We start from the raw sequence: 10,000 nt of genomic DNA, 5'->3' as shown, positions 1-10,000 counted from the left end.
TTCAGATTTCTCCAGGGGTGTTTGTTGAGCCTTCGTCGAGTACCGTAGGACTTGTGGAGATCTTTGAAGTTGGGTAACGAAGTCTCCACTTTACACTTCCCGACAACCCATAATATGATTACCACAGCCTGATATTATCACTAGAAACACTATTCTATGATTGTCAAATAGTTTGGAAGCCATATTCCAAAAAAAAAAACACTGTGAATGCAATGAAAATTACGAGGGCGTATGACCTTCCCACTTGCGCTAGTTCGCCGCTGGTGTTGTCATTTATTACTCATAAAAACACTCAGTTTATATTTCTGTTACTATATAACACTTATATATATCTACAGTCTTTATCCATAAGTTTCCTTCAGTAATAGTAGTTTATTGTCACTGTAGGCATTCAATTTCTTTCAGTAAAATACATAGCATTCACTTTCTTGTCCTGTATACTAGCATTGAGAGTGAATGTCACTTTCACCTTCACTCTCATAACTCATAGTATTCATACATGCTAGAGTGAAACTTTCATTTTCATTACTCCTAGTATATATACTCGTATTATAATACTACTCATTTACATTTCTATTTACGTTCTCTATTTTATTTACATTATTTACATTTCTATTTTATTTACACTGTGTTATGCACTGTCACTTGAAGTAACTTATAAAACTATTTTCCACTGTTCACTTATATTTACATTCATTGCTTTACTTGCTGTTTACACGTTATTTACACATTATTTACAATTCCACTTGCACTGTTTTACTCAACAGAAAGATCGTAGTCACTCTCTTTCAATTGTCAGCCCTTTACCTCTTTCCACACGAGGTTTAGTAGGGGGTAAGGTCACAGGGCCCTTTGCATGGGGCTAAAAAGTGGCTGAAGTTAGCAGGAGCAAACAGACATACCTTCATCTTCGAAGATGACAGTGAACTGATAGGGGTGGACCGGGGTGGCCTACCTAGGGAAATGCATTACTGTCAACGTCAGCCTCTTGACAGCTGCTAATATATAGCAGTGACATGATTGGCAGGAAATCTAGACAATACATTATAAATTAGGTAGTTCCAGGTGAATGTAAATATCACTTAGGCTTCTCCCTTCCCTCCTTACATGTATATTTATTATGAAAATAGATTATACAGCATATTTCAAGGGGAAAAAAAAACAGAGAAAATTAGCGAACGAGTGCACGTGAGGTGTTGTCAGGTGATAATTAGCCAATTCCAGGTGTATGGCACTCTCACTTACCTTATTTCTTTTTTGGTATATATTATTTGGTATAAGAATAAGGCATAGAGCTTATTTCAATGGATGAAATAAGTGGAAAATTCCAGGGAAGATTTACTTAGCGTAGCACGGCCGGGCAGGTGAGAGAAGAGGGTAATGGAGGGAAGGTAGGGAGGGGAGTCAAGAACGGGGAGAAATGGCTAAATTGTCAACAATGGATGGGAGTACAGATGAGATTAGGAGTGCTGACTAGTGTTGGACATTGGCAGTACTGATAGATGATACAAGCTACCACTTGAAAGGCCGGGGGAATTCAAAATAACACAGAATCGCAAAAGTGACGCCCCGTGGTATGATCCCTTGCTCCCAAGCATCACGAAAGTGACGCCCCACGGTTAAGGGGTTAACAGTGTGCTTATTAGTTAAAGTTTCAAATACCTTACCAAGAGAAGATGTGACAGCTATTGGTCTGTAATCAGAGGGGTCAGACGAACTTCCTTTCTTCGGAATTGGGTGGATATTGGCGTCTTTCCATGAATTTGGAAATAAAGAAGTACGTATGCATATATATATATATACTGTATATATATATAGAAGGGTTTAAGGTCTGTCATGGAATACTGACTAAATGATTTTAATAACAATAAATCGACGGTCAAGGTCACAAGGCAAAGATGACGTATTCAATTTCCACTTGATTTGCACCAGAGTTTCCGAAAGGGATTAGAATAATGAAAGAGCCTTGGGCTTTGATTTTCATATCAATGAGTCAAATGTTCAGATGACGTGGAAATATAAAATTTTATGGTCATATGGCAAGGTCGTCGTATAGATATAGCCTTGTGATATGGTTAGACCAAACATGTTGGAAGTGATAAGGATAATGCAAGAACAACGGGATTCAAATTTAAGATTAATCCGTCAAAAGTCGGGTGTCATTGCAGGGTCAGCTATCTTTTTTTTTTTTTTTTTTTTCCCGAACTGACCCAAAGTTGGTGGAAAGAATGTGAGTCAGTTACGATTGAGGTAGACCAGTTTTGTGAAAAATAAGTCGAAAGTAAAGGTCACAGGTCGTATGATTTCTATAAATGAAGATGCATATGGAGACCACAGATATTATTGTATGTAGTCAGGAGAGGACGATGAATGGAAAAACCGTGACTGCAGGAAAAACCACCCCGTCAACTACACAGCTACACGATACAATTCGAGTTCAAGCGGCCATAATTACAAGAGTCAAACGTTTGTCGTGCTCATAAGAAATATGTTAACCATATACTGTCCCTACATGCATAACAAACAGTACATAATTTGCAGGTTGTCTACCTTAATTTGCCAGAGCTTCACGTAAGTTTAAGGCTCTGTTAACTTCCCATGACAATTTGCCGAGATGCCAAGAGTATACTACTAAACACACACACACACACACACACACACACACACACACACACATTTTAGAGAGAGAGAGAGAGAGAGAGAGAGAGAGAGAAATACTCAAAATTCGCTTCGAAGTCGGTCGGTTTGAGCAATGTTTGCTGTTAAAACGCGCAATAAATCATCCGTAAATTTGTCAGTCTATGGATATACTTAACTAAATCTGAAAAGGATGAAAAAATATGTAGTGAGGGGTGATTTTGCACATAAGTACCTTAATAACGTTATGAGGAAAGATCAACATTCAGAGGGTATGTGTTCTTCTTGTTAAGTAACCCCGGACTATCTGGCTGAGAAGACAAGTCAACCGCAGACAAGCAACTACCCTTACAGGGCCATCCTGTGAAACGAACCTATGATCCCCTGAGGTAGACAGCGCCTCACTATAGCCAGGTACGAGGCAGTGTGGAGGTTTGGTTCTCCTGTGGACATCTCAATTGCGTCTCTCCACTCAGTTATCAGGGGCACCACGGTAGGCTCCAAACCATACCGTTATTTGTAGGCAATGTATGATTACCATCAAGCGTTGTAGGTTTCCATGGCTACATGAATGTCACCTGAAGTGGCTCTGTTAAAAAAAAGGCAACAGAAAGGATTGGAGAAATAGGAAATAAAGGAAGGTAGACAGGGAAAAAGCAATGATAAATGTAAAGGAGGAAGTGGTAAGCACTGCACTGAGTGGATGATGGTCACCACCACCTACCAGCAAAGAGTGTATGTACAGTAATGAATATGAAAAGCCATGGTTTCCCCCTGCTTTCTCCATTGCATTTTTAAGAAATTAATGTAAAAACATGTTTCTAGCGGCTATGGGAATAGGAGCTCACGTGAAAGACAATGTTTGAAACAGATCTAATATACACCGATTAATTTCTGAGCTGGAAAAATATGAAGGACAAATAATTTTCGGAGCATGTTTGTAGCGGCTATGGGACTCACGTGATAGACAGTATTTCAGACAGATCTGAAATACACCTATCAATTTCTTAGCTGGAAAAATTTGAAGGGCAAATAATAATTTTCGGAGCTTAATCGTTAAATACTCGTACGTTTGGATCATTATTATCTTTTCGGTTTTTAACAAAGATGGAGGTGAAAGGTGTTTTTTTTTCTTTTTTTTTAGAATCTTGAAGTACAACTCTTTATGGAGAGCACGAGCCAATATGGATATTAATATGATTCGTATAAACCAAGACAAGTTTGAAATTAGCTCCCACGAATCGCTAAATTTTTGGTTTTGCGAGTGGTTTGGTGGGGTAAGGTTCAGATGGTGTTGTGTTTTGAAGTACTGCAGTCTATAATATAAAAGCAGTTCTCCCCTCCTCCCTCCCTCCCTCCCTGTGTGTGTGTGTGTGTGTGTGTGTGTGTGTGTGTGTGTGTGTGTGTGTGTGTGTGTGTGTGTGTAAAGCTGCAAGCCGTTTTGTGCTTGGGTGGGTAGGTTGGTGGACGGATAGGTGGAGTGGGTGTATAGGGTAGATGGGTTAGGTGGATGGTCAGGGTGTGCAGGGTGAGTGGGCTGGATGGATGAATAGATGACGATTGTGGGTGTGGCGGGCGAAGTGGGCGGGTGGGTGAGTGTGGTGGGCGAAGTGGGTTGAGTCGGAGCAATAAATGTGGTTGGCGAGCTGGGAGTGGTAGGTGGGCAGGATGGGGTGGCTGGAGTTGTGGAAAGGACTGGAACGGTAGTTCGGTGGGGTGGAGTGTGGGCTGGGCATGTGGAAAGGGTGAGTGCGTTTTGTGCGGTGGTGGGTGTGGGGATCCATAGCTTTCCATTGGACAAGCAAGGTGACGGGCTAACTACACGTGGGTGAGTATGAGTTGACCGGTGGAAGGGGTAAAATAGTTTCGGTGTGGAAACCGTAAAATGGTAGCACTGCCTCACAAATTTGTCCATAATACTGATCAAATGATCAAGGACTCATTTGAAATTATGACATTGACATCATACCGTATATCAATAGTGACCGTGTGAAAGGGCCTTAACATCAAAGGATATTTTTCTGAATAATGCCAACCGATAGATCTTTCACAGTGATACCCATTCCAGCCAAAAGGCTAAAAACTCTCTTCTCAACGATGGCCTCGACATCCACTTATTTGAAATGATTCAACAGCACATATGATCAAAGGGATGAAAAGAAAGATTCCTAATGGGATATATACATTGAACGTTTGTGCAGAAATATGTTGCTAAAAATAATCTTTGAAGGCACTGATTAAAAAAAAAAAAAGTAACTTCATCCTGCCTTCCGTCACACTATTTCCCTCGTCATGGGAAAGCTCCCACCACATGAAAATCTAACTTCACTATCCATTTCTCGGACATTATTTTTTTAAGTAATTATTTTTCGCATTATTCAACTGTAAGTTTTAAATAAATTGTTCTATGCATCAAAACTCGCATCGAAAATAATCAGTTTCACAGTTTGATCGGTACACAAGCTTGAACCAATGAACACGAGCCCACTGACTCCCCTCACCCTCCCCACCACACTCCACACCACAGACCACACCAACAAAAATGGATATTATACGGTAATAGTGAGACACTCCCTCACGCACCCCTTACCTACCTTACACTGGCACAGAGCCCATTTACTAGAGAAGTGACCGCGTTGATATTTTGTACTGGATAACGCCGGACGATTTAACCTGGTGTGGAGGAAGCCTGAACGTAAATATAAAGAAAGCAAATTAATTGATTAATTAATGCAGTGTTTAGTATTGTTCTCGCCTAACGTTTGCTCCCCTAAAAAATCTCTATATGACAATGTTCACATTACCAACCAGAAAATATAACGACGGTATCAATCAACAGCAGCCCCTTGCTGTACAACTAAATCAGCAGATATAACCAGTTCAGCAACAGGTGACGACCACATTGTGGAGTTTATCATTTGGTAAGTTACATACCAAGGTTTACAATATCCTGGCTTTCAAATGACATAGCCTTCAATGTTTAATGAAACAATGGAAATAGCTAATGATTCCTAGAGGGCAATAAATGATGACACAAACAACATATCATACCACAATCCCCACGTTCCATATACAAACCCGAGCACACCATCTTTTATCTCCCTTCCCCCACAGCCCAAAACACATTCAGTAATGCAATATTGTTCTAAAGTAACAGCTGTTATGAATTATGGTAGTTATGGAAATAATAACTGTCAGGGTTTATTATGCACGTTGAGGTTAAAGGGAGAGGAGCGAGGAAATGTTGCAAGAGGAGGGAGAAGGTTGGAGGTGGAGAGGGTGGGTGGGTGAACGGGTAGAAGCGAATGGAAGGTGGAGGAGAATGGTAGGGTGGAATAAGCACATGAATTGGAAATATAAATACATGTCCGAAATTTCTAAAATAATATTCCACGATATGGATTAAAAGCTGGTTGGAATTAATGCATGTCGTCATTAAATGCCACTATTTTACATCCAACCATACGTATAGAGTGTTGATCGTATAGGGACCATCAGTGAGGGAAACGACTGCAACATTCAATAACTACAATTCCTGATGGATAATTGGATTCTGCCTAATGTAAGAATGAAGAATGAAGATTACTCAACAACTGTTCACCCCTGTTAAATTTGCATATCAGCCTTCAACCTCTCCACATAGCGCGATGGTCAGGAGAGATGCGTGAAGGTTGGTAGGGGACACAGAGGTAGCTTCGGCGGTAGGTGTGTAAGCATTATCAGACTGGGTATTTAAACCAGCCCGGGCATTTTTCGATCGGGTCGAGCCATATATTAAAACAATGCAAGACGGTGCGTGGGTTACTAACTGACCAAGTGAGTGATCAGTAAGTGAGTGAGTGCATGAGTTAGTGAGCGAAGGAACGAAAGTTTGCAAGTGGGGTATGAGTGAGTGGGGAGACAGAAAGTGTGTGAGGAGTGAGTGAGTCGGGAGTGAAAGTGAGAGTGAATGAGGAGTGAGAGTAAATGAATGTGTAGGGTATACATGGAAGGAGCCTAGGAAATACAAATAACAGGAGGCTCGTTGACCCGTGACGAGGTGATCTGTTGGAAAAATGTCAATTTAGTTAAGATCTAACCAACGTGTAATAGAAGAGGATAGAGCAGAGAAAAGGTCTCCCCGGCCCACTACACCCTCCGGTAAACCCGAAAAATACCAGACTTGCTATAAAACATGTTTTTTTTTTTTTGTTTTTTTTTTTTGGCAGAGGCACTAGATAACCTCTATCAACAAATCTTTTAAAGAAAGAGCATGTATGGCCCGCCGAATATACGCATAATTAAGGAAACGTCTCACTGGTATCGGCACACACACTTCAACCTGGAAATAAATATCACTAGGTTATAGCCAGTAATCTCGTTATATATTTTGTCTAGTCGAATTTATAAGTATCAGTATTTTTGCATTAATTACTGTCGCTGGTAAATCATTTCATTGTTCCACTACATGAATATTAAAGTTAATTTTCCACAAGTTACTGTTGTAACTCTTGCTTCTAAGTTTTATTCTATTATTGTTAGACACGCTATCATTCTGTAATTCCACACATTATCATTCGTAATATACTATAATTTGGTAAGAATTTTAAATACTTATATCTGGTCTCCTCTAAGTCGTCAGTTGTTTTTTTTATAAAAACTTTACTGAATTTCTTTAGTTAGTCGCTCCTTCCAGGGTAATAATAGCGGCGATGGGATCATTATTGTTTTGAACACTCTCTAGTTCGTCTTAGTCCTTGAAAAGATTCGGGACCATTGTTGCTCACAGTACTGCAGATGTAGCGCAAATAGTGACGTATCAGCTTTAGAGAGTAAATCGGGGGTTTCACGATCGAGATTCCTTGCGACGAAACCGAGCACTTTATTTCCCTTGTTACTGGCTGCAGTACTGTACACAGTTTTAGAGTTTTTGAAGGCATTACTTGTAATATTTCCTAAGTCTTAATATCGTCCTTTACTTCCGTCAGCAGGGTATCGAACATGCGATATTCATAATATTTTTGTCTCCAAAGTGCATTACTTTACAGATATGTACGATAAATTCTCACTTTATTCTTCTAATTTATTAACTTATCCAGGTCGTTTTGTACAGATTCTGCTTTCGTAATTACTTTGCCTGCAATCTTGGTGTCATCAGTACATTTCATTACCTTAGAAACAAGTCCATTTTCTAGATTATTGATATAAATAATGAAAAGAACTGGTCCTTGTACTGATCCACGATGACCTCCGTTAGTTACTTTCAGTCACTCTTATCATTCGCCATTAATCGTTAGACGTTGCTTGCGATCGGTCGTACCATTCTAAAGTGGCGGTTTGGGTGGGGCACGAACCTCTGTACAGTGTTGCCACGTTTTCCATACTCGCGATGCCTCTCTCTCTCTCTCTCTCTCTCTCTCTCTCTCTCTCTCCTGGGGGGATGTGCATCACCCTAGGGAATTTTGTTTCTTTTATGTCTTATAAACTTGTGCTTTCATTTCTTTATTTTGTTTTTATATTATTGTTTTACATATGACGCCAGATGACCTCGGTGTTACGGCGCTTTTTCATTCAATCATTCTCGCCCTCCTTCCTTCCCTCCCTTCATCTTTCCCTCAGCTTGACAATGCACTCAACACTGCCCCTTGCCTGCCTTCTCTCTCTCTCTGTCTCTCTCTCTCTCTCTCTCTCTCTCTCTCTCTCTCTCTCTCCTGGGGGAGATGTGCGTCAATTTTGTTTCTTTTATGAGTGACATGTAAACTTGTGCTTTCATTTCTTTATTTTGTTTTTATTATATCTAATTTAAAAATATTATTGTTTTACATATGGCGCCAGATGACCTCGTTTTTGTGGCGCCATGATTTGTTTTCATTCAATCACTCTCTCCCTCCTTCCTTCCCTCCCTTCCTCCATCTCTCACTCAGCTGCACTCAACACTGCCCCTAGTCTGCCTCCCCCCTCTCTCTCTCTCGTCTGTGGTATTTTAGGATACATTTTGGTTATTTTCTTTTACGTTATAATGTACATATTGTAAATTTGACTTTATTTCCACACCACCCTGGAGGTTAAAGTCTTGGCGCGTTTTTTTTAAGAGGTGTTCCCAAACAGGCCTATTAATCATCTATCCCTCACAGATGACCAGGTCGGACTGGGTGTGTGTGAGTGTTGCCGCTCACGAGGGTTTAGTGTATATATTTTTTTTACTAAGAAACTGGCATATATTTGCTTATATTCCTGCACATTATCTTATAATCATAATTGTGACATTATTACCCACCCCAGAAATACGGTAACAGCCAATAAAAGTGACTACTTTTTTTTAAGCACCACTGTAAAATAATTATGCCATGTTTCTGTATTGGCGTATAAATATTTTGCGCATAATCAGTTTACTGTTCTTTCATATATTATAATACACACGTTACCAATATATTCTTATGTGTTTATCTTATTGTTATGCCTATTACATATATCAGAGCCGTTCACATAGCGGGTATGGAACACGTGGCACCACTGTACAGAGGTTCGTGCCCCACCCAAACCGCCACTTAAGATTGGTACCACCATAGTCATTCACCAAGACATAAATGTAATTTGTTACGTATAGGCCGTGGAAGTTTAGTAGTCTTAAATGGGTGAGCGAATGAATGGGGAGTATGTGAGTGACTGGTGACTTAGTGAGTGGGGAATGAGTGACTGATGGAGTGGGGAGTAAGTGAGTACATGAGTGAGTGACTAGATGATAAGTGTGGAGCAACCGAGTGAGCGAATGATTGAATGAGTGAGTGGTTGGTGACTGAGAGTGAATGAATGAGAGGGGAGTGAATGATTGGGTAAGTGAGTGAGTAGGTGGGGCAAGTTAGTGGATGTGGGGAAAATTTGTAAGTGAATGAGCAAATGGGAAATAAGTGAATGCGTAAGTGGTGAGTGAATGGGTACAGAATGAGTGATTGAATGAAGCAATGGGGAGTGAGTGAGTCAGAGGAATGTAAGCGAATTAGTGAGAGGGTGTGGGCAAGAGTGAATAAGTGAGTGACAGGAAAGTGAGTGAGTTGTTGACTGGGGAGTATCTGAATAAGGGATTGAGAAGCGCCTGTCATAGAATGGGAAGCAAGTGTGAGAGTGGGGAAAGAGTGAGTGAATTTATAAGTGGGGAACGAGTGAGTGAGTGAGAAGTGGGGGAAAGAAAAAGTGAGGGTTGAGCGATGGAATCTGGGTGGATAGTTACAGGAATAAGGGAGGGAGTCGGGCAAATGGGAGGGGGAGGAAAAAAGTGGCTGTGCAGTTAAAGGAGGGAGTTGAGCTGTATGACAAGTTTTAGTGGAGGTGGATGGAGAGGGGAAGCGAGACAGTGACAGGGAGAAAACGTGGATATTGAGCTGTG

The 10,000-nt window shown here is 40.5% G+C and overlaps 1 protein-coding gene across 1 annotated transcript in view; it reads left to right on the top strand.

The window, feature by feature from the left end:
- Nucleotides 1–10,000, top strand: part of LOC145409063 (uncharacterized) — a 328,905-nt gene that overhangs the window by 308,561 nt on the left and 10,344 nt on the right. The window lies entirely within an intron of this gene.

The sequence above is a fragment of the Coenobita brevimanus genome, chromosome 79, assembly GCF_032717465.1.
Source record: "Coenobita brevimanus isolate Jiangsu-jjx chromosome 79, ASM3271746v2, whole genome shotgun sequence".
NCBI classification, from domain to species: Eukaryota; Metazoa; Arthropoda; class Malacostraca; order Decapoda; family Coenobitidae; genus Coenobita; species Coenobita brevimanus.
The sequence above is the reverse complement of the archived record's forward strand: the minus strand, read 5'-3'. Positions and strand labels throughout refer to the sequence as shown.